Below are 27,849 nucleotides of genomic sequence, written 5' to 3' on the forward strand. Positions count from 1 at the left end.
TGTGACTTCTTTAGGAGGTCTCTGGAGAAATACGAACTTGAGATTCATTATAACCAGCAGCTGGAACCCTAGGAGAGAATTGAACAGACCCATTATTGTCTCTTCAGTGTGGGATTCAAGGGAGCAAATGCCTGGAATGATCCCTCACCAGGGGAAGAATCATCCTAGCACCAGGCAGAGTCTAGTGCCCTCCCCCCAGAGCCCAGAGCATCTGGCTCTGCTTCCCGCTGTGGCAAACTCTGGGGACTCAGGGCACTACAGCAAGCAGGCACTGAGCTTGTGAGTATATTTGGAATTGAGAGAGTTCCAAGAATACCCAGGGCAACAATGTTTTTGGACTTCCGTCACAGAGGACTATGACGAAGGTCTCTTTCTAGAATGCAGAAGTCATCCCGCTCTACAGGAAGACAGTAGGAAAACCGAGGTCTGGAAATGTAAGGTGATTCTCATCCTTTGCCACATGGGATATGACAGAGAAGTGGGAGCTGTCTCATTCTGGTCCTAAGAGGCTGGGCTTCCTGGTTTCACAAGGGTGGAGGACAGTTGAAGATGCTTCCCTTCCAAATGGTGGTGCTGAATGGTGAGTGAGAGGTGCTGTGGGAGGAGGAGGGGATTTAGTAACCTGTCCTGTGTTCAGGTGGTTCCTGAGTCAGGCTGGTCATTAGTAGTTTGGTACTGGTACCACCCCGGCCCCCAAATAGGAGTTATAAAGGGGATGTGACACTACCTGCCATAGATGGAGACTGAGTCCTGTTCTGTAGCAAAAGCCCAGACCCCTACTGTGGGTCCAGTTTAGTGCACTGTTAAGAGGTGCTTGCAGCTGGTGCCTGCAATCATCTCTTGAACACAGCATCCCATGGGCTTTCCACACCAGATACCCAGTTCAGAGAGAGCCGGCTCCCTTGTGCCTTCCACCTCTGCCCTGCAAGCAGAAAGCCACTGAATGTGATTGTGGTGCCTGTGTGGTGAGTTTATTTGTGACTTAAGGTTGACCTCCATTTGGCATGGCTTTCCCTATAGAATGAATGAATGAATGAATGAAGAATGAATGGAGATCTTCTCTCATGGCTGGTGACTCACCAAGTTGAATAGGTAGGCTAGTTGGTGAACTCTAGGGATCTGCGGGTCTCCACCTCCCTGGTGCTGAGATGACAAGTCCCTGCACCATGTCTGGATTTTCTAAAATGTGGACTCCGGGGACTGAACCAGATCTTCATGTTGCATGGCTAGAACCATACCCAAAATCGTGTTTGAGACTGAAGGTGTGTGTCGCTTGTCACAGAAGGCCATGTGCTGTGTAGTGCCATGGGGGCTGATGGTGTTCTCTGTGGGCTCTGAGCCACATTGGAATGTGTTTCATTTTGATCCAAAGGCATCTCCGTCTTGGTGCTGGTCTCCTATTGGCGGGAAGATTTCCTTGCTAATTTGGCTGTGTGGGAACATAGACTATGTGACAAATTCAAGGGCTTGTGTGCTTTGTAACCTGAACTGGAGGCAGGACAACTGTGGCTGGGCTCAAGCACAGCACGGGCATGATGGTTTTCATTTCTCTTTTCTGGAATCCCACATGACATTCATAATTAGAAATAACACGTTCTGCAAAGTGAAAGGGCTCTCTCACCGGATAGAGCATCTTGCTTTTCTGTGAGTTGTCTTGTCCTGGCTCCCCAGCCAACATAGAGGGTCCTGAAAATACCGTCTTCAGTGATCCTTCATTTGTGAAGATTTGTACAAAAAAATTAAAAGTGTTGTCAAAGAAAGTACCAACAACAGGACGTAGCTGTGTTGTTCAGCAGATGTGGGCCTGTGGGCATCCCTCTAATCCGCTGCTCCTCCTGTGCATGGGTTGGGATTCAGCAGAAACTGCAAAATCAATTTATATTGGCAATTGTTTAAGTCTCCACAAACTCTAAACTTTACATCATGTTTATTCCTACTTTGCTGGCCACAATTACCTGCAGACACTACAGGGAATTTCTGGAAATGCTCAAAACTCAAAGGTCAAGTTCTTAATTCCAGCTGTAAAATGCTTTTTTTTCATAACTCTGAGGACCTGGCTGACATCCAAATTAACATACATTCTATAGATCTCCCTCTGAGTGGATGGAAATGCCCTTCGAAGCCGTTACAGACTCACTAACTGGCTTGGACCCTCTTTAGTTACCCAAAGCAGCGTTTATAGTTAATACAGCAGCATCATTTAAACCAGGCCTACAAGCTTTTCTCAGACTCCAATTTATGGAGTACAGGGATAACATTGGTTCAAGATAAAAGCCTGCCAGTGCTGGTTAACTGTGGTTTAGGCACTCGACAGTGAGATGCGTCTCCCTGCTGCCCAGTGTGACACAGTATTGGTCCCTCTGGGATCTGTCCCAGTATTGACTGAAAACAGAATCACCTTCAGAAACCTCTATTAGGAGCCGTTTGGTTTAACCATTATGGGAGTGGGGCTGGGATGTAGCTCAGTGAATTTATTTATTAAATATAGGGCTCCCGCTGGGCAGTGGTGGTGCACACCTTTAATCCCAGCACTTGGGAGGCAGAGGTAGGCGGATCTCTGTGAGTTCGAGGTCAGCCTGGGCTACAGAGTGAGATCCAGGAAAGGCACAAAGCTACACAGAGAAACTCTGTCTCACATAAAAATATATATATGGCTCTGGGTTCCATCCCTAGAATGCAAAAAAATACTTATGAAAGCAATTAATATTTAGCATAAAAGTTAAAAGAGCACATAAAAACACAGACTAAAGCATGCCCAAATTCCCTTCTACAGAGAACACTGCTGTTAACAGCCTGGTCATTGCCTCCAGTCCTGACACCATCAGAGACATAATTTTAGGCACTTGTCAATTTTAAGATTGCTGATTGCCAAAATTTAAAAAGTTAAAATAAGCAATTTAAGTCACATATTTTATCAGACCAATATATTTAAAATTTCATTTGTGTCACTATAAAAAGATTAAGAAAGTTTCTCTTTTTTCTTGTACTAACTTGTTTTTTGTGTATTCTTATTTTTACTTTTTGTTTTTAGTTTAAACTTTTTAGTTTATTTGAGAATTTCATACACGAATATGGTATTAATATCGATTTTGGGCCCCTCCCCTTTCAAGTCTTCCCGTGTCTCCTTTAGCCTCTCCCTAATTGATGCCCTCTTCTTCTTTTTTTTTTTTTTTTGAGACAGGGTTTCTCTATGTAGCTTTTGAGCCTGTCCTGGAATTCACTTTATAGACCAGACTGGACTTGAACTCACAGAGATTCACCTGCCTCTGCCTCTCTAGTGCTGGGATCAAAGGCGTGGGCCACCACCACCCGGCTGGCCTGATGACCTCTTTTTTAATTGTTATTTGCACACACACACACACACATACACACACACACACACACACACACACACACACTATTGAATTCGTTTAGTGTCGTGGACATGTATTTAGGGCTGAGCACTTGGGACTGGATAACCTATCAGGGAGTTCATCCTTGAAGAAAACAGATTCTCCTTCTCACAGCCATTGATTGCCTGTAGCTCTTATCAGGGGATATGGCCTTGTGACATTTTCCATAGAATAAAGATGTCTTTGACCCCAGAAAGCAGGAAGTAATTTTAAGAAGACGACACCCATATTCCCAAGAGGTGGGGTGGGTGTTTTTTTGGCCATTCAATGGCTATGGATAATTGTTATTGTATACAATGGTTGGTTACAAGTTGTTAATTGTTAATGGTAAAAAAAAAAGCTAAACAAAGGAGATTAGATACAGGGTTCTTGTTTTTTAAAAAAAGAAAAAGAAAAAAGAAGATATAGAAAAGGGTAGATCATTGAATCTACTCTGAAAAAAGGGAAGATACAGAAATGATAAGATAAAAGGTAGATCTTTGGATCTACTCAAAAAAAAGAAGAGAATGTGGATATGATAAGATAAAAAGAGAGATTATTGAATCTACTTTTAAAAAAGAAACTACTTGTTTTAAATAGGATAAGTAATGAAATTTTTTGTCTGAATTTGTTAAATGTTAATGGACTTGACATTGTTAATGTATATAATGGAGTTTTTTTGTCTGAATCTGTCAAATGTTAATGGACTGGACATTGTTAATGTAATTTTTTACTGTATATATTGTATATACTTGCTGGATATAGTTTTTCTTATATTAGTTATAAGCTTTTTTAAATTTTAGACATAAAATTTAGTATCATAAAAAAAGATACTGTGTTTCCCAATATATTGTGCACCTTAATAAATTTATCTGGGGTCAGAGAACAGAACAGCTGCTAGATAGACATAGAGGCCACAAAATAGTGGCACACACCTTTAATCCTAGCATTCTGGAGGCAGAGATCCATCCAGATCTCTGTGAGTTCAAAGCCACACTAGAAACAGCCAAGTGTGTCCCAGTACCAACCATAGAGACCTGGAGGTCTGTATAGACAGACAGTGACGAGGAAGTCCTGTGGCTGAGCTTATAGCCAATGAGAAGGCAGAACAGGAAGGCAATAAAAGCACAGGTCAGGCAGGAAGAACCTCTCTCTGGGGAAGTGACTGCGACGAGGTGGTAAGATAAGGCTAGTCGTGGCTCTTCGCCGTTTCTCGGATCTCTTCGGCTATTACCTCTGTAGTTGGCTCTGTGTTTCTTATCTAATAAGACCGTTCAGAGATTCACCTACATCCAGGTTGGCCTGTCAGCTGGTGCTGTCATTATGTAGGTCTCGTTGAGGCAACCATGTGGAGATTTTACGGGTTCAGTTTCTCTGCCATGTCTAGAAGACACTACCTAGCAGCAGGCACCCTGACCCTTCGGCTCTTACAACCCTTCCGTCCCCTCTTCCTTGGTTTCCCCAGAGCCTTAGGTGTCGGGGTTGCTTTGTAGATGTGTATTAGTTGCATCTGGCCCCCACAGTCTTTTTTCTCTGCACTTGTAACAGTCTCCGTCTTCTGCAAAAAGAAGCTTCTTTGATGAGAGGGGAGAGCCACACTTACATGGGCATAAGGGTGAATATTTAGAATGCAGTTAGGGATTGCATTGGTTTAGGAAAATGGCAGCTGTAGCTTTTCCTCTAGGACCCAGGATCCCCTCCAGCTGTGTGTAGTTGCCTGGGTTTCCATATTAGACACAGAATTTCTCCTGCTGAGCAGGAGTTAAGTCCAATTAGATGGCTGTTGATTACCGCCCCTCGTCCCCCAAATAAAAGTACCATGCCACTCTACCCTCCCAGCTTTGAAGACTATAATACACTTCTCTCTCTTGGGCTAGCTCCAATCCATGCTTCACTTTCCACAGCTTTATGTAACGGGCTCTCCGGCCCTCCATCCAGGGACTCCTCTGCCACACAGACCTGGCCGCAACGGCTCTCAGATCCTTGTTTCTCAAGTATTTAGGAAGATGTAGGCGGGGTAGCAAGCTGACTTGTAAGAATATTTGTAAGGCGGGTCCCAGGAAGGGAGCAGGAGCAGGAACAAAGACAAAGGAAGGGAATTAGGTTCATGTGACGCCATGCTTCTGGGACATGGGTGTGCCACTGTGAAAGCCACAGCATTCAGCATGTGAACTATTGTATGTTGTGAGCTAGGGCCTGGTGGGATTGCGGTGTGTGCTGGGAATCACTGCTGCACAGAGTCAGGGTTTTACCTGGAAGTACAAGAGATGGAGTCAGGCCTCTTATGTCCTCTTGGCCTAGTCACTTGAGATACTTCAATCTGCTTGTGTTTGATTTTAATTTTCCTAAAATGTTTGTTATCAACAAGCCATTTATTGCTTGGAGTGGTACCACAGTACCACATTGATAATAGTGTTAGATCAACTAGATATTAAGTTTTTTTTGTTGTTGTTGTTCAGAGTTTCTGCTTCTGTCTTCTCTGTCAGTCATTGTGACATTTATTATTATTATTAATTGAAGTTGTCAATAAGAAGTTGTTGAATTCAATAAGAAGTTATTGAAGTTGCCAGCAAGAGTTACTTCCTAATGCTATTGATAGAAGGGAAAGGACTTTAAAGAAAATAAGTACTGTTTTTCTCAAAGTTAAAAGATATTAATTGATAGGTGGCACATGCCTTCAATTCCAGCACTCAGGAGGCAGAGGCAGGTGAATCTCAGAGTTCAAGGCTAGCCTGGTCTACAGAGTGAGTTTCAGAACAGCCAGGGCTACACAGAGAAACCCTGTCTTGAAAACAAAACAAAACAAAAATTAATTGATTAAAAATATAAACTATGAATGAAAACTTGAAAGCATTTGGACACATACTCCAACCGTAAGTGCTAGAACTAGACACTGTCAGCACAAAGGAGAAGAAATCCATCTGATATGGCTGTGCTGGACACTCAGAGGTATGCCAAGGAATCCAGCTCAGAGCCACACAGAGTCCATCTAATGGCCCTGAGATAGTTACTATGGGAACCCTGGCTTCATTCCTTGACAGAAGTTTGTTAGAATTTTCTGCAACAACAATTATAGGACCCAAGATTTGTGCTATAATTTTTGTTTCTTTTGCTCAGAAATAAGAAGTTGAATGCATTTAGGAGATAATATGGCAATTGTTCCGGTTGAGGGGAAGGCACTAGCTCTGCTTGCTGAATGCCACAGTTCCTAAGACCCAGAGGTATCTGATAGGACTGCATCCTCAAGGTTTCCTGTAAACCACGCATGATTGCAGATCGCCCGGAACTGATGACAAATGACATTAATAAATATCCCAGGCTACTAGACTGTCAATTATTGAGAGCCGCTGGTAGCAAAGTCCATGAGAGTATACAGCAGTGACAACTAGAGTTCAGAAGGCCAACCTATCAGAACTAAGGGTTCTGTTAGAGGAAACCATCACGCAAGGCGTTATGGAATTATTATTGCCTTTTGAATGAACTGGCTGTCTCTTGCTGTAAACTTCTTGTGCAATAACAGCTATGATTCTCCCCATTTACTGTGCATCTCCATGTCATGTGTACATGTAATCTCACGATTGCATCTTAATCTTGGGCACAACTTTCCATATACATTTGGGGTAACTGGATAACTGTCCCCAGCTGTGTTTATTTTTCATTAACATACATCTGGCCAGGGCCATTCTCCAGATAAAAGTATTTCAGCAAAGATACCTTTTTCCAAGGACAAAACTGCACATAGATAAACATTAGCTCATCTCACTCACAGAGAAAAGAACCACCAACAATTAAATCCTCGACCCCTTACCTTCACCCTAACTTAAGAGATTTACTGCTCACATTCTTGGGTTGATGTTTTAGCCATTTGTTAGTTACTGAGTTAAGGCAGTTACTTCCCACAGACCCAAGGAGATTGCCTACAAGGCCAGGCAGGTGATAGGTGCCAAGTTTCATTATTATGCAAATTAAGTCTTAATTTTTTAAAACTATTTATTTATTTATTTTGAGTAAAACCAAAACTTATTCTAAGCTACAGTCATGCTAGGGTCCCCCCCCCCCCCCCGCCGCCATATAGCCTCACTGGTTCTGTGGGTTGCAGTCTGATTGTTCTTTGCTTTATATCTAGAATCCACTTATGAGTGAGTACATACCATGTTTGTCCTTCTGGGTTTGGGTTACCTTACTCAGGATGATTTCTTTCTTGTTCTATCCATTTGCCTGCAAATTTCATGCTATAATTGTTTTTCTCTGATGAGTAGTACTCCATTGTGTATATGTACCACATTTTCTTAATCCATTCTTCGGTTGACAGGCATCTAGTTTGTTTCCAGGTTCTGGCTATTACAAATAGTGCTGCTATGAACATAGTTGAGCATGTTTCTTTGTGGTATGATTGAGCATTCCTTGGGCATATGCCCAAGAGTGGGCAAATTAAGTTTTAATTCCTCCTCAGCCAGGTGCTATTCCTAGATTTTCTCCCCAGCAAGTACTCTGAGCGAAAGTGCTTTTATTAACCAAATACTATATGCTCTGACACAGGTTGCTTAGCCACGTAGCATATGTCCCCCTCCCTATCAGAAAGCAGCTGCAGCCACGATGAGCGGGAAAAGAGGCGCCAAAGACAGTTTACTTTCTTGTGACTTACTGGCCCCTAACATTCTACCTAGCCATTTCTAGATTATAGTTTGAGCGCATAAATTCCCTAATTGATCTTAGCCTTTAGTTGACCCTACCAGAGAACTCACCTTTAGTCACTCCCCTTTTGGGTTGTAATTGGAAGCTGACAATTAATTGCTTTATGTGTGGGTCCTTATCACCTCTCTTTGCGACCCTGAAAACTTCAGGCCTCGCATTGCTTTACCAAAGAATTACTGTGTGGGTGCATATACTGGTTCTCTTAGAGCACAAGGAGGATTGATGGAGAAGAACAAAGATGAGGACGGAGATGGAACGAACTAAATAGAATGATGACAGAACAGCAGGAGGGACCGAGAGCAGGAGGGACCGAGAGGAGCTAAGTAAGAGAGCAGAAAAGAAACTGTGCAGATAGAATCGCCATAGAAGAATAAAATGAATGGACTAAAGAACTCATAGTGCTTAGATTCAATGAACATCCCTCAGATTAGAATCCTCAGCTGGTTGTTAGACTCTTCTGTGGACCCTGGGAGTAAACAACATAGGCTGGACCTAATGTTGTTTGCTTAGTCAGTTATTTATGAATAGCAAAATATTATACTAAGATACAGTATCATTTAATGAGTCAATATTTTAAGGTCAACTGTCCTCAATTATCTGCCTATCTGTATGCATCAATTAATTTTGAATATTTGCTAAAATATTTTATGATTTCTTGATAGAATAATGAGAGTTGAGAAACAATTTGGCTTAAATTATTGTTATGGGCAATTCCAGTCAGCATATGTGAAAAGAAATGGAGCCATAGACTGTATGTGGGGATGAGGTACCGAGGCTCCCACTGGCCCTTCCTCGTCATGGTCAACATGTGGCAGCAAGGTAACAAGGGTCCCAAACAGCCCATCCTCGAGCCCCAGTTTTATTGGCTAATTATCTGATGGATGACATTTGCCCAATGTGCTGTTCATAATGTGCTAATCCCAAGAATCCGTCATCTCCCAAACCCATTTCTGCCTTCAACATTTTGAGCTACAGGAATTTTTTGTTTGTTTGTTTGTTTTTTTAGAGACAGGGTTTCTCTGTGTAGCTTTGCTGCCTGTCCTGGATCTCGCTCTATAGACCAGGCTGGCCTCAAACTCAAAGAGATCTGCCTGGCTCTGCTGGGATTAAAGGCGTACGCCACCACCGCCTGGCCACTACAGGGATCTTACATAGTCTCCATCTCTCTCTAGGTCCCCTTCAGTATTTGCTTTGAGGTCAACTGATAAGAAATAAGGTGCCTACCTCACACATCACAGCACCATGTTGGAGCTCAGAAACTATTGTTGGTGCTGCCTAAGAGGAGGGAAGAATGAAGAGAGCCTTGGGTCTGAAGCTCCTCAGGGGGCCTGCCCTTGCACTTAGAAGTGATGTACAATTCTTCAAAGTTACAGGAAAGAAGCCGCTTACTGGAATCATTTTACGGTGACAGCATCGTCTGGCTGGTGTAGGTTTTCACCACTGACCCCCTGACCTCCTAAGATAAGCCCAGTGTTGACAGCATCTGTCTACGCTGCTGCTGAGGGACGGATCAAACCTACATTTGTTCAAACACGGTACAGAAGGTGATTTACCTGCTCTTCTGTTCCCTTGGAAACTTGTTTTCAAGAGAGCAAGGTTAAGGATACTAAAATATACACCAACATTTCCTCCATTCATCTTGGCTTAGTCTTGTTTTCAGATTTTAGAAGAAATCTTGCAATGTTATATATGTGGTGAAATGCCTCATATGACTATTTATTGAGCCTGAACAGCTGTGTGCAAAAGTCAAATGCAATTTTCTTGATGCCATGTGCAAAGGACCTTATTACTTGTCTTAACAGCCATCTTTCGACCATAGTGCTCATACATCAGTGGAAAGTCAGGGTTTTTGTGATGTCGACATACTTCTTCCTAGAGTGTTCATTGGGGGAAATAACTGAGCTGAGCGTGAGTGTCTTCTCCTTCCTGAGAAGAAGGAATGAGGCTGTTATCTCACCTGGACCTCAGTGTGGTGGCCTGGGTGGAGATGTGTTAAGGAAAGAGTGGCTTGCAGCGTGGTTTTGCTGCTTATAGGTTCGAAGCTGAGGAACATTGAGAACTTATTTTTGGCCTCCAATTTATTCCTTTCAACTTAATTGAAAGAAGGCATCATAAAGTAATCAGCGAATCACTAATAAACATTTTGATTTCTCTGGGAGTTCCAAGAACAAAGTGTTATTGCTGTGGCAAAATGCTGCATTACCACTCAAGTACAAACGTGCCCAAATTCTGCCGTGGTGGAGCTGAAAAGCCAGGATGTGGTCCTCGGTGTCTGCTGGTTAGTTTGAACTCTCACCTGGACACACCTAGAACAACTTGGAAAAAGAGTCTTAATGAGTTATCTAGATTGGGTTGGCTTATGTGCATGTCTGTGGGGGGGCTGCCTTGATGAAGTAGGACAACCCACCCTGGATGTAGGTGGCATCATTTCATGGGCTGGGTCTTGAACTGCATGTTTCGTAGTAAAGAAAGCTTGTGGATCCTAAGAGTAAGCAAACAGGGAAACCAGTGGACAGTGTGGGCACACAGCGCCTCTCTGCTCCACCATGAGTGCAGTGTGAGCATGCTCTCAAGCTCCTGCCTGTGTGACATCCCTACAAAGACAGACTGTGACTTGGAATTGTAAACCAGATTAACCCTTTCCTTCCTGGTGTCGCTTTTGGTTGGGGCGTTTTACAACAGAAAGGCAAGTGGGACCATTTCCTTCCACTCAAAAGCAATAGTTGTCTGTGAAAATATTAACGATCTGGGTTGAGTCTCTGTTTTGTTATGAGGTATTTCTCTAACTCAACTTTTGTAGCTATATTTGATACTTATTCTTCAAAATGTATAACATTTCTATTAAAGGGTCACCTCTAAGAGTAAGTCAGAGATTTTTTTTCATATTGTGCACCACCTTTGTCACAGAAAGTTAAAAAATACTTTCTTGCTGTTATCTCCTGTGTGTGTGTGTGTGTGTGTGTGTGTGTGTGTGTGTATGAGAGAGAGAGAGAGAGAGAGAGAGAGAGAGAGAGAGAGAGAGAGAGAGAGAGAGAGAGAGAGAATATGAACATGAACAAGAACAAGACTGGAGATTATACCCCAGAGCTCAAGCATATGTTGGGTAGAGCACAGCTTTGTGGGTAAAGAGATAGAAGGACAAAGGTAAAAGAGAAATAAAGAGAAAGCTTAGAGAATGAACGCTGGAATGTTTGGGCCCATGTATAAGATTCCTATTTATGTTTTAAAAATGGAGACAGCTTTTGATATAGTGTTTAGATCCCAGAGGATACTTTTTAGAGGATTATATAACAGTTGCATCTCAAAATGTCAAGTGAATTTTGCACAAGATTTCATATCTTTTAAAGTTATGAAAAAGAATTTAACTTTTACCCCGAATTAGGTTAGAAACATATGTAATATTTCTCCTAGATCCTGAAAAATGCATGTGTTGGGCAAATGTCTCAGAAAGCTAGTGCCACCTGTATTCCTTAAGACACACACACACACACACACACACACACACACACACACACACACGCAAAAAGAAGAAATACTTAGGTGGGGAAGAATAGTAACTCCCAGGATTACAGTGTTTGTCTTAGTTTGGAAATGGGATCTAAGGGATCAGTGGGAGATGGAAGGCCTTTCCTTCCACTCTGGCCATAGCCTTCCCAGCTTCCTTTGCGAGTGGACAGTAGATGTGTGTGCAGGATGACTGGGCTTTCTCATCAGCTGTCGTGTTCAGGGTGCATGTGGTTTCAGTTCTGCTGCGACATCGGCACTCTAAATGCAGAGGAGACCATTTCTCTAATTAGTTGTCATAGTGTACCCACCCATAAGTTCAGCTCAGTGAGGAAGGCTTCTTAAAGATATTTCTTGCCAGCCACGGAGGTACGTGTCCATCTCAAAAACAGACAGAGAGACAGACAGAAACATGCCAACAGTACCCTCCTTTGGTGATCCCCCTTTTCACTGTTTTAGCCAAGGCAGGTGGGTTCTGCCTGGTCGGAGATTTCTTCATCTTCCTGATGCCCGCACTGGCTTCCCTTGCCATTTACCTCATCTTTTTGAAGAAGTGATTTAAAACTTTTGCCCATGATTGAAGGTCAGGCTATCTGTTGACTTCCAGTTAGGAGTGCTTCATGTTCTTTGTAGACGTGATGTCCCTGGACTTCCCTTTGCAGATATCCCCTGGTCTCAGGAGCTTGTCTTTTATTCTCTTCACTGACTCTTGTGAAGAAGCACCTGCAGGCTGTGGTCACCTGAACCTGTAGTTAGAAAATGCTCACTCATTTACAGGAAGCACGTGAGTGCGTACTCTGTTCATGCAAAACAGAGAATGCTTCTGCTTCCAGAGTGTTAGGAGCCGTTGGACGTCACTGACTACATAGAGAGCAGAACTGGCCCCAGCCTGGTGTGGTACAGGGCCAAGCCCTGTGCTTGGCAGAACATGGCTGGCTCCTCAAAAGTTGTTGTGGTCGTGAGAGCTGGAAACATGAAGTCAGTTAGCACCTTCGCTGCCCCGTACAATCACACTCTTACTTCTGAGATCTTTTTCTTTTTTTTCCCTGTAGGGAGTAGGAAGGTTCTCGCCTCACTCGGACTGTTGTGAAGGTCAAGGAATTGGCAGGATGGGTTAGTGCAGCTTGTGTGATGGGGATCTCACATCTCTCTTTCTTTTCCTCCCTAGAGCCAGCCCAGAAATCACTTGAGGAGTGACAGGGAGGACCTTGGGGGAGTATGGACTCTCTGGGGACCTGAGAGAAGAACTTCAGAGGAAGAGGAGGGGGTGGAGGCTGGGCAGGGCAGCCTCAGAGGCTAGAACCATCAGGAATATTTCAAGGCAAGAATGGGAAAGTCTCCCTGGGAGGGGGAGGCAGTGTGTGTGACCCACTGACAGTGATGACCGAGGATGTGACTAGGGTGGAATTTTTTTTAACGTTTTAATATCCCGAACTTAGTTTCAGTTCTCTGACACTTGGGTAGAGTGGTCTACATGTGCAGTGGGCCCCATAGGCCCATGTATGCTCGACACTTGGACTCAGGGTGGTGCTGTTTGGAAGATCGTAGGACCTTTAGGAGGTGGAGACTCACTGGAAGCATCAGGTCACTGGAGACAGATCTTGAGTTTCACAGCCTGCTCCATTTCCTCTCTTCTTTGTTTCCTGACTGAAGACACAGTGTGACCAGCCTCAGGCTTCTGCCTTCCAGCTGCCGTATCCTGCTGTGAGGGACTGTCTCTGTCTTCTTTACATTGCTTTTTGTAAGGTATTTGGTCACAGCAACGAGGAAAGCAAGCAGTACAATTGTGCAGTGATATATTTTTTGCATGCTTTTTTATTATATTCATTTATGGAGAGTATTTCATAAACAGCTGAAACATAAACATCAGGATGCATTGAAACCTGTGTGAATAGTTACAGGGAGAAGGACAGGAATCCGTGGCTTACATGTCACCTCCTCCTCATCTCTTGTTTAAGACCGGGACAGATAAGTGGCCCTTGACATGTGCCGAGGGGAACTCCGTATCTGATTACTTGATCTTATTCCTCCCTGCACGTTTTCACTCTCACCTTCTCCTCACACTTCCGTTTCTCAGTGTTGAGCCTTGAGCATGGGCACTTGTACTGCTTGGTTGGGGTGGTTTTGAACTAACCTTTGTTATTTGTTTTGAAAAATTATTTATTTTACATCCCGGTTGCAGTTTCCCCTCCCTCCTCTCCCCCCTCCCCCAGCCACCTCTGTTTCCACCCCCAACCTTTATTATTCTTAATTTGTACTTCATCTTTTACCTGATTTTCAAAGGAATATAAGCCCATTATGGAACATTCAGAAAATACTGGGAAATGAAGGGAGAAGCAGGATAGACAGTCTTGACCTTTGTGGGTCACGGTCTCCGTCTGACCTTTGTTACCCTCCTACTTTTTGTCATTTTATAGTTTAGAGCATGCAGCCTTGGGCAGCACACTAAAATTAATCACGAGTGTCCTTTTGCTTATGATTGTAATAAAAAATGATTTCCATCTTTCTTTGCAGGGTGATTGCTGTAGTGATAAGGTGAATGGTTTTTCATCACGTTAAAGACATGTCCCTTTAATACCAGTTTACAAATTATTCAAAAGATAAGGAATGATGTTGGATTTCTCAGGTACTTATTCAGTATCGGTCCAAATGGGTTTCTCTTTTCTGTACATTTTTTAAAATAAAATTATAGCTAGTGTTAACAGAATGCTCTTATTTTATAGCAATGACATGTCGTTTTAATCCGCTGCCAGATTGTTCGCTAGTATTTTTTGTTGACAGTTTCTGCATCTTGTGATGATGGAGAGTGTGTTTAAGTTCAGCAGCTCTTGAGTCTAGTTTTCCTTGTCTGTGTCCTGCCTGGACACGTGTTCCATCCTGAGACAGTCATCTCTTCCCTGCCTGATGTGGGGACATGAGCTGCTTGCAGGGTGTGTGGCTGGCTTGTGCGGAGCTCACGGTGACTTGGATTTAGTTGTAGCTTACTGTTTCCCCTCTCTTCTCAACACTGGCTCATCTCCTGTGTCTTCCCTGTTAACTTTGATTTTCTCTCCATTTCTCTGATGCATGTCTTCCAGAGTCTCTTTGTTAACATCTGTGGGTGGGTAAGCTTTCAGAATCCTTGGATGTCTAAAAATACGTGATTCTCACATGAAATCTAATTTTACCGAGTGCTGGAATCTCAATTCACAGCCATTTCCCTCAAAGCTGTGGCTCCCCAGCTGAGGGGACGGTTCCTCCTGGTCACCCTGTCCTTCCTTGTGAGGAGCCTACCCTCCCATCCTTCAGCCTGGTTGAGACCCTTGTGCCTGTTTGCTTGTTTATGCCCTGGGGTCCTCTGTGGACACCTCACTTACACTCATCTCTCTTTAGTTTTGGGAACTTTTCTCCTTGAGTTCTGTCTTTCCTCCTGAAACTGTTTGATGGGCCTTGGACATTCTGGCGTTTTCCTTTGCATGTGTCACATGTTGGTCTTTTGTGGGTTTTTTTTTTTTTGATTGAAACCTTGGGTCAGACCTGTACTGTCTTCTGTGTTCTTGTGTCGCCTGTTTGTCCTGTCCCGCTCTCTGCTCTTAACTGTTACCTCTATGCGGGGAACAGTTGCAGGGTTGCAGCAGCCTAGGGCTCCTGTCAGCCACCTGTGTCTAATTGTGCTTTCAGTCCAGAAGCAAGCCTTCCTCACAGAGGTGACTTCCTCAATGGCTGGGTGGTCTGTAGGTAAGCATTCTCCACAGAGGTGCCTTCCTCAATGGCTGGATGGTCATGTTGCTTCATTCTGATGACCTCTTGTTGACCCGATGATAGATAATGTTTGCAAGATTTCAGTGACCTGTCCTGTGGTGTGGACTTCCACATCTCTACGGGAAAGGAGGGGTCAGCTAATGGGCATCATTACTGCCCTGTCTTGAATGCCTCTCTTGGCCTGGAGAGAAACTGGTATATTGTGACTTCTAGCCTGTGTATCTAAGGGGACCCAAGGATTTAGTAATTGATGTTCTTACGAAGATGCACCCAGAGCCAGGCGGATAACACGTGTGTCTTTGGGGACTCTTCAGATACAAACTGTACTGGGCACTGTCAAACAGTCTTGCCTGTTTCTTGGGAAAAAATGGCTTTCTTACACTAAGTATGTTTGAGTTTTCTTAAATGCAACACAATATTTTTGAAGTTTGTTGACATGCATATATCAACATATATCAGTTGTTGCTTTTCTTTTGCTGCTAATTAATATCCAGTGAGTGAACTCAGGATAAGACACTGTTTGTGGATTTTACTTTTAGTTGATGGGTTCCTGGCTGCACTAGTGTTTGGCTTCTGTGAGTAACATCATGTGAATGCTTGTTCAGGTCTTTTGTGGCCATGCCGTTCTTCTTGGGTAACTACAAAGGAGTGGGATTTCTGTGCCATGGATGTAAGTGTGCAAAGCCATATTTAAGAAACTGGCAAGCAGTCCACTATAGCAGGTGCCTTTCTTTATGTTCCTGTTACGGATGCAGGGGACTGTCTGGAGCTCCAGTTCTCACTAGCATTCAGAAGCACGAGTCTGTTTATTTTATCCGCTCAAGAGGACCAGAGCAATCATGGTTCGATGAAGTTGTTTACATGTAGTTTTTCATTGTCAGCCCCCACACTACCTAAACAATGACAGCTCTGTTTTCCCCCTGACTTCAGCACCATTGTACTGAGTACCTAGTCACACATACCTGACGCTGAGCACATGATAGGTGCAGTTTTCTGTGCCCCCAAAGTGTTTACTGTTAATCTTTCTGATGGATGCTATCTTGACTTTGGACTCAAGTGACTGGAGTAGGTGGGTATGCGTTGATTAAAGAGGTCACACACTCCCCATCACTCCTGGCATCCTACCCTCTACCTGTAGAAGTTCAGCAATGACTTGTTTTGAGTTAGCTGGTTTCCTCAGGGTATATGAATCCTGGGGGAGCTGCACTCAGAAAACTACCTCCAACCCTTTTCCGCCCGCTAAGCATGTGGTTGCTCCCAGCATATTCAGCAAGTGTCATATGAAGCATGACTTTGTGGTTACCTTGGGTCCTCAGCCAAAGCAGGGAGAAGGAGGCAGAGGCGGCAGGGGCAGCAGGGGCAGCAGGAGCAGCAGGAGCAGTGGCGTATTATTGAGGGAGTCCCAATAGTTGGTGAATAGGAAGAAGATAGGTTGGCATCTGAGGCTGTGAATCCAGCTTGGCTCCAGTCTTGCTCTGGGCTGGCTGTGCATTCCTGATTGCAATCACAGCGACGAGGCATATTCTGCAGAAGTGCATTTTGCTAATGATACGTATCAAATAATCGATACTGACTGTGAACTCACTTGAATTATTAAAAGGAGTTAAATATTTCAAATTACGGCTGTAATTATGGTGATTGGATGAGCACTCCCACATGCCTTAATTAAAGCTATTGTGATCGCAGACAGAGAAAACCTTGAAAACTTCAGGATGTTATTAACAACCTTCGAGATGGGCCTGCTTCCTAGAGAAAATCCCCCCCCCCTCGGCTGCTGTTTGTGTCCTTTGCTGGATCCTATTCATACAAATGTCAAGTAGATCTGGAGGTGCAGTTGTGTGGCATTTGGGTGGGAGGCTCTTGAGCACCTCTACACCCAGGAGGATTTTTCACGTGGTTTTAAGAAGTGCCAGAGTTGTTTAACTACGTGTTAAAGATGCCCCAGGATGGTGTTTTCCAAAGATGGGAAGGCCTATGTGGAGAGGCTCATTGAAGGACCTCTGTGACATTTGCTCATGATTGTCTGTGTTGAGAGACCTGGGCTGCATCTGTACTGTGCTTTTAGACAATTGGAAGAGCCAAGGACACATGGTTGTGACTAGGGGACACAGGTATTGGCTCTTAGCTCCTACAGTGGGGTGGCCTCCATCCACAATGGAAATTGTCCACCCTAGCTGGGTAGGGCCCAAGTCCTGCTGCCTTGGAAACAGGCTGATAGAGCAGAAAGCCTTGTCGATGAATGAAAAGTCAGTATTGGGGCAGCGGGGGTGTCTTTGTGTACCTGTGTTCACATATGTGTATGTACTTGTATGTTTGTGTGTCTGTGTACATGTGTGTTCTATAAGTGGCGCTATATTTGGAAGTGGCATTTGTTAGAAGGAGGTCAGAGTCCACAGTCCTACCTCTTCCATGTGATGTTCCCCTCAGCCTGGCCTTGCCACTGTCCTTGGAGTGCCACCTACTCTTCCTGCCTGGTGGCATCCTGAATGCCTGTCACCTCTCTGCAGCAGGGTGTCTTTTAAAGGCATCATCTCTCTAGGCTCACTGCTCTCATGAGGCGGTTTGATAGTGGTGTTCTCTGCTTGTGTGCACATATACCAAGCAAGAGGCTGCATCTGGTTCCTCCTCTTCTGGGCACTTCCTTTTCATGCCATGGAATTCTAGACATGTATTGTTTACTGCTCTAGAGGCCTTGGAACCTGGGAGAATGGAGCCTAAAAATGAGGCAGACTAGAGTCTCATGCCATAGTCAGCTTTATTCAGAGCCTCAGTCAGTTTCAACTCTGAGGATTAAGAAAAGTCACATGAATAAAGTTCTCATGAGTTCAAGCTGTATGTAATCACAAGGACAAGCTTCACGTGACACAAAACATGTTTTTCCATAGAGTCATGTAAACAAATAACAACAGCCGGTTGTAATGAATAATCTGAAGTAAACTCACTCCTATCCAATACACCTGGGTGGGCCACGGAAGACACATTCCAAGAACAATTCTGTGTTTTTGAAGACACTGAGGTCATAAGACTCTTGTCTTATTTTCTTGGAGTTTCTCACAAGCACTCAGAATTCCTCTTGCAGGACTTCATTCCTTGGACCGTGTTGTGACAATGTTGAGATTTTTAGGCCATGTAGCATCATGTCTGGTACATCATAAGCCCCAAAGCAGTTATTATTATTAATGTTTACCCATAAACTTTATTGTATGCATCTGAAGTTTACAGCACAATTTCATGATCACAAGTGGCCAAAGGCTAGTATACAAAAGCAGGTTAGCATAGCCATCAGTTCGGGGAGAGCCCCTAAAATCTACCTATTACAGTCTGACAAGGTACAGAATTACTGGTGGAAGATGAGACAGTTTCCAAGGCTACCACTTGCTCAGCTGCTCCTAGGGGGGGATGCATTGGTTCTGAGAACCCAGGGCCCCATAGCTGCTGAAACCCCAGCCAATGCTGTGTTGCCAGGGAGGTGCCTTCTGGAAGGACTGTACAGTATCCACAGCCAGAGAATTTTTTTTCCTTGTTGTTAGTGACCAGTTGCTTCTTTCCTAAAGCTGATACCACAAAATCCAGTTTATATCAATTTTCTTAGGACTCCAGCCTTCCCCAGAAATATAAATGTTTGGGCCAAAAGGACTGCAATTCTAAATCAGCCAGAGAAATATACCATCCCTTGGACTTTGCCATACTTATGCCAAAATTACGAGCATAATGAACGAGCACATTAAATTTGTGCATTATTGATTAAAAATTAACATTTTGCTAGCATCAGGAAGGAAGGGCAACTGAAGAACTGAGGGATTTCATGAGGAATCTGACACTAGATTGTGGATAAAAAAGACAGGCCTGCTAAATGCATTCCACCTGCAGCCCCAGTGAGCTGAAGCTGCTCTTTGGTTGCTAGGGTAGAGAGAGGCACGTGTTGTGAATTCAAACAGCAGCAAGTGGGATATTGGCTCGGAACAGAGAACGGCATCCTCTCCATGTGACTTCGATGGAGTCAGGCATGCTCACAGAGGGCTGTGGGAAGGCCACGCATGTGTTTGATACTATTACCCCGCTCCTGGGGCCAGAGTTGCGCGAGGTCTGCTGGTTTTGATTTGGAGCAGGCCCTGTCTTCTTTACCTCCTTGGTGCTCCCGTGTTAATCCTCTTAGCTTATCTGAAGGAGAAGCTAATCTCGGTGGGCACTCCATGGCTCTAAAGAAGCATGCATTTGTTAGCCTTTCTGCCAGTCAGCGTTGAGTGTGATCTGGTGAGCTGAGCCGGCTCTGTGGGCCCAGGCTGACCTCTGATTCTCCTCCACCCCAGAGTCTTGTCGGTGACAGGGGAGATGGTTGACGTTTTACAGTGTGTTCTGTAATCTCCAATTTGTGCGCATTTGAGGAAATCAGTGCTGGCTTCAGCAGCCTGCACTTTGACTAGGAAGATGTCAGCGTAAGACCATGAGAAGAAATCAATTTAATTATTTCTTCTCCTTTCCCCAAGAATGTTTGAAAATTTCTTAGGCACTTTTTTAAAGTTCAAACTCAGTTATAGTATCCAGAAAGAGCCCTGGTTGTTCCCCACAGACTTCTATCAAATCACCTTCCTCTATGGAGAAGTCCAGCTTCTGGCCTCAGCAGTTTTCCATCAGTGATTTGCCCCCAGCAAATGACACCTGCCTCGCAGGAGATGTGTTTTTCTTTCCCTTTTAGGAGATCCAGAATAACGAAGGGTAGGTGCATCCACAGAGGAGATTGGAGAAGGCTTGCTCCAGCTCCTCAACCTGCTCCTCCCCACTCCTCCCGTGTGTCTCTCATTTCTTCCAGGGGAGTTCTTCCTCAGAAACCATCCTTACAGGGTGGTACAGCTGTCTACACTGGTGCCGAGGATTGCCGGTGGGGCTCAGGTTCTCTGCCACAGCCCCTCCTCAGCCTCTGTTCCACTCTTAGCTGTCTCCCTGAATGCTCACTGTTCTCAGTCCTTCTCCAAACTGCAGCCCACACCCATTATGGTTCCCTACTTACAGTGGAGTCATGTTTCAGAATGTCCTTCGGTGTACCTGGTTTTGAATTCCCATACCACCTGCGTGGTTTTTCTCTTTTTTTGCTTCAAGAAGTCTCTGTACCCATTTATAACCATCATGGCCAAATGTGTTATTGTAACCTTGTTTGGTTGTGATCTGGCCTGGGGACATAACCAACACTTACAATCCTGTTTCTATGGGAAATAAAACTACACTAAGGATTTCAGCATGATCTGTTAGTTTCTGCTGGGTTTACTCTACTAGATCTTCCCTTGTAAGGAAGAAAATGGTAGAATGCAATGGTTTCTGAATTTATCACATGACACTTGCCAAGACCATTTGGAAACCCTATGGAAAGCTGGGTATGGCACTACTGTACAACTCCAGGAAGATGCAGGGCAACAGTGACTGGGCTAGAACTGAAGCTTGTGCAGTCAGTTAGGATTGATTTGGGTGGATGTGGTAGAGCCCCAGCTCATTTGATTTACGAGAGCTTGTTTGGAGGTTGTAGCAGGGGAGCACAGCTAACTCAAGACCGGTCCTCCTCTACTCCAGGAAGGCTGTCCTCTTTGATCTAGTATGCAGCTTTGGGAGGGATGCACATTGAACAGTGAGGGAGGAAGGGGACACCCTCCTAGATGGCCAGATTAGCTAAGTCAACCCTGGTGGTCAATGGGGTAACAGATGTCACAGCCAGATTGCTCTCACATCCTCATCCTGCTTATAAATGCAGATGGTGTTTATAGATACAGGGTCTGAAGGCTGTAGTGATATGTTAAGGGTATGGGTTCTCATACTCCTCTTAGTACTGTGCTCCATCATAGTCTGTGGCTTGCACCCAAGTGACTGTCACATGTCCAGTATCTTCACAGTGTTCCCTCAGTTTCCCAGTAGAAACCACACTGTTGACTGTCCTTACGTCACTATGTGATGTGCATAACTTAGATTAGTCCCTGTGGATGACGGACAGGCCACACCAAATGTCTAGTTCTGGATCGTATGAACATGGCAAATCCCCAAGGGTGGAATAGGGGGTGATTCTTCAAGGGTGGTTGAAGCAGGCCATAGGAGGAGGGTTTGACTCTGCAGGTGGTGGCTATCGGTGGGGTGACATCCTTGCCAGCAGTCTTCACTGTGTGGTTATTTATCAAGGTCTTTGCTCTAAATTTTGGAGTGTGGTTTGGCATGTCAGAACTCAGTTATTCCTCTGGTGTATTTTTTTTCCCGTATGTGCTGAGAAAGCATGATTGATTGAGCAGTTTCTCTTTCCAGGACCATGATTAAGTGAAACTGTAGACTGTCCCGCTTTTCTGCATCATTCTCAATGTAACATCAATCTTCTTGCTTAAGAGGTTATAGATATTAGAGAACAATACCTGAAAGAACACATACTAAGTTATCACCTGCATGTGTCATAACAAGATTGACAGCAATGGAAAAAAATGATACTTAACATCATCATGGTTGGGACTGTAGAATTCTGATCTCTGCAGGGGATGCCCCTGACTGTGGTCTCCTGCCTTCAGTGAGAATCTTCAAATAGTTCTCTTTTTGTTTTTTTCTTTTCTTTTATTTATTAGTTTTTTTTTTTTTGTGTGTGTATGTGAGGGGTGGGGAGGAAGAAGAGGGAGGGAGGGAGGGAGGAAGGGATGGATGGAGGGAGGGAGAGACGGACTGACTGACTGACTGACTGTCTAACTTCAGGCAGATGTGGAGGTCAGAGGACAACTTGAAGGAGTCAGTTCTCTACTTCCACCATGGATTCTGGGGGTTGACCTCAATGTACTTTTATGCCCTGTGCCATCTTGCTCGTCCTCAAACAGTTGTTGATAAGAAGATGTTTTGCTGCACAAAGCCCTTGTGCTGTCCCCTCTCTGCTCTGCGTTGAAGGAAGACGTAGATAAATCCTGTTCCTTCTCATGTCCTTTCTCCCCCTCATCTGTCTCACATCTGTTAGATGCATACACTCTGTGATTCCTACTGTCTTACATCTGTTAGATGCATACACCCTGTGATTCCTACTGTCTCACATCTGTTAGATGCATACACTCTGTGATTCCTAGGCCACTTGGCTATGTTTTTCTACCTTTTCCTTCGTGCTTAAGGCTTCTTTTGGAATGGGAGGGTTTCATCTCATGAGGAGGAGGTGGAGGAGGAGAGAGGCATTTGACTACTCTCTTCAGGCAGGAGGACCTAAGGCTTGATGGGCTAGTGCTGACATGGGGTGGAGGAAGCTCACTACTGGACAGCTAATGAAGCTAATGACAGCATGGTTGCCATTCACAGGATCAAGTAGCGAATCTCTTGCTAATTCGTGTCATTTTGTGTGATTGGTCTCAGGCTCACCTGACTATGGCAGATGCGGTGCCTTTCACAGAGACTTGTTGGCACCCTGAGAACAGATGTTCTGTAGGTCTCTTGTACCTGTGTGGGCATCGCTTTCTCAAGCTTTGGGAAGTTTTATTTCATGATTTTATTGAAAATGTTTGTTATGCCTCCTCTTTTTAATCTCTTTTTATGTCCATAATTTTTCAATTCTCCCTGGTGTTTTCATGGTGTTCTGTTTGTGTATTTTAGAAAAATAATTGCCATTTTCTATGACTGACTCATCCAACTCCCCTACCTTGCTTTCAAGCGCCGGTACTCTATTTTCCTCATAATGCACTCTGTTGGGGAGAATTTCTAGTGATCTTTTTATCTAAGAAATTAAAATTTTCATGTCCATCTTCATTTCAGCTTGTGTTTTCTTCAGTATTTCTCTTTATTGAATTCTATTTTCATATTATGAATTGTCCTCCTTATTTCATTTAGCTGTTCGTGTTTCCTTGGGATTTAATCAGTTTGTTTTTGCCTCTCTCAGTTCATTTGGATGTTGGCTTGTGTCCTCTTTAAATTCTCGGAACGTATTTATAATTGTTCTTTTGAATTCTGTGTCTTGAATTTCATCTATGTTTTTGTCATGGAGGACCATTATTATGGGATTGGTGTTTTCTCTATTTTTTTTGGGGGGGTGCTGTTTTAGTTTTTCATATAGATTTTGTTTTTCTAATGAGACCTGGACATCTGGAGTTAGGTTTTGGTTGAGTCTTTTGCTTTGTGTTTTCAGCCCCCCAGGCCGGAGAGTAGAGTGAGTGTCAGTCTGGGTGGGTTGGGGAGGAAAGGAAGGTGCAGAGAGGGTTTTGGATGAGGGGCTTGCTTTACCCGTTCTGTTTAGCTGGGCTGCTAGAGGATAAAGAGGGCTCTTGAAGCAGGGGAGGAGATGGAGGAGCTCAGGGTAGAGGGGCTGTCTTACAGGTCGTTGGTCCATGGGCCAAGCTGAGTGAGGGTTTCCAGGGCTGGAAGGGTTGCAGGCAGTCAGCAGTAGAGGGACTGTCTGTCCTGGTCCAAGGCAGTTTGGCTGGAGTGGACTTCCAGGATTTTTCTACTTGAGATTTTGATCAGTCTGTTGACCTTTGCTTAGAACATGTATTTTCATGTCGGTTTTATTGCTAAAGACCTGTCACTAGTAACTCTCTGGAGGTGAGCTTGTAGCCCCCATCTCTGTTCATCTTTGTCATCTGTCTGTCTGTCTGTCTTTCTGTTCCTCTCTTCATACCTCCCCCTCTCTGTCCCTCACCGTTTGGGCAGCTCTTTCATGTAGCCCTAATGTCCTAGGTACTCTTGGCTTGACTTTTGCTCTGCATGATCCTGTCTAGTTCCGGGTGGTTCCTTGATGATGTGGCATTGGGGGGCGGGGAGGGGGATGAAATCTCTTCTTTTTATCATAAGAATCTGTTTCCAGTATGAGTCAACTTGACTGAAATTAGCAAAACTTTTGTGACCGTATCTCCTCAGTAAGAAACAAGCTGCTTGACCGAATGGCTCCTCACGTTCCCCACGGAGGGGAGAGCCTCCAGTTCTCAGGGGGCTGTGGGGTAGTTGTCTGTGTTTCCTTGTCTGCCTTGTTCTCTGTCATGTGACTCATCCAGGAAGCAATGCCGGGTGTTTGCCTGGTTTGCTCCACTGCCCCCAGTGCTGACATGCCTGGCTCATGAAGTCTGGAAGTCCTGAGTCTGGGACTGACTCATGTGGAAATACTTGTTCTCAGAGGCATCAATGTATCCAGAGCGTGGGGTTGGAGTTGGACCCACTCCCACACCCTTTTTATCACTCCGTTCAGGATCTGTAGGACTCATGCTATTGGATCTGCCTTTTCTCTGTGAAATACATGGTCTTCCCACCAGGCACCTGTGGCCCACCCGTCATTTCCATAGCTCAATCCTGTCTTCTAATTCTTCCAATTTTACTATTTCACTTGGAAATTTGATTTTGTTCAAATTCACATTACACCAAAATGCTATTTATTATGTTTTTTAGTCATTAGTTAAAATATTTGGCAAAATATAGTGTAGCCAATCTGGTATAAACCATTGCACGCCTGTGCCAATGGCAGTGCAGTGCTTATGAAACAGTTGCAGATACGAAGTGGTAGATGGCCAATCTCGTCTGATTGGATTTCACACAAGCCTCTTCGCCACCCCTTGTTTTTGAAGCATGCTCTGTAAATGAAAACCTCACTGCACTCTAAATTGTTTTTCTATCATCCTCATTTATGGCACATGACATCTTGTAATTTTTCCTAACCTTTGTTTGCTAAGTCATATTGGTATTTTCAATAGGATAATCAACAGCAAAAGGGGCATAATTGAGTTTTCTTGTCCAATTTGTTTATCAATGGCTTTTAAAACTGCACAGAAGAGGAAGAAAAATGGTTCCTAGCAAGTTGTGAATCAATTTCCTCATGCTGCTGTTTGTGTGGGTTTTCTTACTGTGCCAACAAGGTGCCTGAACTCAATTCCCAGTAGTTCTCATATTTGGGGAGGTAGTTGCATTACTTAGGGAGGCATGTGTGAATGTAAATGATGAGGTGATCTTTGTCCTTCTTAACAGCTAGGGGTATTGTGTTTGTGAGTGCTGTCTATGGCTGGCTGACCTGTCAAAGCAGATGCATATAAAGCAAGTAGAAGACCCTGTGCCATCCTCCAGACATCCATCCTGCTTCCTTGGAGATTACAGTTGGGTGGTCTACAGCTGTACCGTTGTCTCCATGCTGTTGAGCACTTGGGAGGAAGATGGCTGTACTAGTGGCCATGGGGTTTGTACTAGGTGCAGACCTTTTACAAGGGACAGACAAGATCTCTTCTTACCTCCAAGGCAATTTCTGATCATGTGAATTTCATGATTACACTTTTTGGAAGACATAAAAAAAAATCATTGAGAATTCTGGTCGGTCCTCCTGACACCTTGGGGGTGTGGTTAGTATCCAGATGAGGACAGTCTGTGGGAGGAGGCGGGAACAACCCCACAGCATTATGGAGTGACTGAATCAGACTGCCCTGGGCTATAGACTTGGATAGTTATGGAAGCAGTTAATCGAATTAACATTAGTGAAGAGCTTGAGTTAGTTTTTCCATCACTTACAGTTCATTGCAAGGATCTGGAAGGGCCACAGGGAGTGGGTTCTCCAGATGCCTGCCATTGTCTTTGTCAGTCAGGGTTCCCCAAAGGACGGTGCTGAACAAGATGCACATCTGTTTCTGCGTCTGTTGGGAGAACAAAGGTGAGAGGGATTCATATGAGGATCCTCTTGGGGTCGCAGATGCTGGGGTCTAGAATCTGCATGGAGGGTCTCCAGGAGACCGGTGAGTTGTTGATGCTGCGGTTTGATGCATTTGCTGGCTTCCCCATGACCTTGTTTGGTTCATCCCACATGAAGACATGAGAGGCCTGAACTTAGTGGCAGTTGCCACAGGAAGCCTCTGTCTTCTAGTGTCCTCAGAGGACATCTTCTGTCCCAGTCTCCCAGTGACTTGGCACGAATTATTCCTATGGGAAACAGAATTCCAGGAAACAGCAGTGGAAGAAATAAGTGTGGCAGTGCAGGGCAGAGAAGTCTCTTGTTGTTAGAGACATAGGGTCGTTGGAGAATGAGTCTGTTGCCGATAATTAGATGCCCAGCATATTTTCAGTGGGATCTATAGCTACAGAGTAGCATGCCACAAACTAATCAGACAGCCAACAAATGGAATTCAGGTGGCTAGAGAGCCTTGCATTGGTTGTATGCTAAAGTCCGATCAACAGATTAGCATTCAGCTGTTAGGAAGAACTGAATTGTAAAGTCAGACCCACGTTGTGATGGCCAGCTTCGGAGCAGATGACTATTGAACTCAAGACAAAATAGTGACCATGGTAATGTACCTTTAGTAAAATTGCTATTTAAACCATGTTGATTCAGTTGAATTTTGAATACACATGTATATGCTTGTAAAGTCATTAGAGATTTTTCTTACTCTCAAAACATGGGCACATCACGCAAAAGGAGGCGTTCTCCGGTGATGCCTGGGAAGACCGTGCTGATTGGAATCACTAAAGAAGTAACTTCCTGTCACCCATGGCTTCAGACATCCTCAGACTGGATTGGACCAACAGAGCATGATTTACAAGAATTTTGCCAGGGCCTTGAGAAAATAATCTGTAGGGATTATTTTGTAAAAATTTGAAAGTCGAGGTGAAATGCTTGGTTTTCTTATTGACTATAAGGGATGAGTACCAACTAAAGTCAGATGACTTTAATGGGCCATAGCCAGAGATGCAAGTTTTCAGAGGCCTGCTTATAAAAATCACCGTCTCATGATTCATACATTCTACATGAGGTTTTATGAACTGATAATTTTATGTTATTTAATCTTTCCTCAAGTGATAAACACCATTGTCTTTTAGTTATTTTAAAACTGGGTAAATTTAGCAGAAAAAAATGATCTCACTTAAGATTGTAGATAATATCCTAAAAATACAAGCTAATTCAATCTATCTAAATGTGTAATGTAAGTAAGTAGGCATTGCTCTATAAGTGAATATTACTTCGGTAGTAAGAATTTGGTTGTAATAATGCATGAAGTGAGCATATTAGAGAAAAAACATAATTATATCATTAGATAATGGAAGACCTTGATATAGTATAATAGCCATTTCTGAGAACATTTCAAAATGAATATAAATGATATAAATGGATGTAGCATCTGGCAATTACAGAAAGTGTCCCCGACATAGACAGGAGTCTAGCCTAGTAGGGATTTTATCAGTACTGTGGAGTGTCTGAGAAATTTAGGACTGCTTCTGCAAACCCATTTGATTCCAGTACAAGTGTTGTTTTGGGAAAATATATGAGGTTAGATAATAATTAGTTGGAAGATGGAAGTCTATATAAGATCTATTTGATAATAGGAACTTTGAGCAATATCACTAGATAAAAATCACCAATGGTATTGCGCATGATAAAGTAATGGGAAACTTGGTCCCATGTCAGAAACCATAGCCTCACAAAACACCCTGGGATGAGAAAGGAGCACCTTGGACCACTTGGAAGGGGCATAAACTATAGCCAATACAGAGGTGTTTAAATGGCAAATTCACTGTGAACACATGTCACTTCTGAGGGGTGTTTGTCCCCATGTGTAATTGCACGTGTGCGTATCTGTGGGTTAGTTCACAC

General features: G+C 43.8%; 1 long non-coding RNA gene across 1 annotated transcript in view; it reads left to right on the forward strand.

Annotated features, from left to right (window-relative positions):
* Positions 1–383: 383 nt before the first annotated feature.
* Positions 384–27,849, forward strand: part of LOC131894402 (uncharacterized) — a 385,440-nt gene continuing 357,974 nt past the window's right edge. Inside the window, exon 1 of the long non-coding RNA XR_009374909.1 lies at positions 384–580. This is a non-coding gene — a long non-coding RNA (uncharacterized LOC131894402). The remainder of the gene's footprint in view (positions 581–27,849) is intronic.

The sequence above is a fragment of the Peromyscus eremicus genome, chromosome 17 (genome assembly GCF_949786415.1).
Source record: "Peromyscus eremicus chromosome 17, PerEre_H2_v1, whole genome shotgun sequence".
Lineage (NCBI taxonomy): Eukaryota > Metazoa > Chordata > Mammalia > Rodentia > Cricetidae > Peromyscus > Peromyscus eremicus.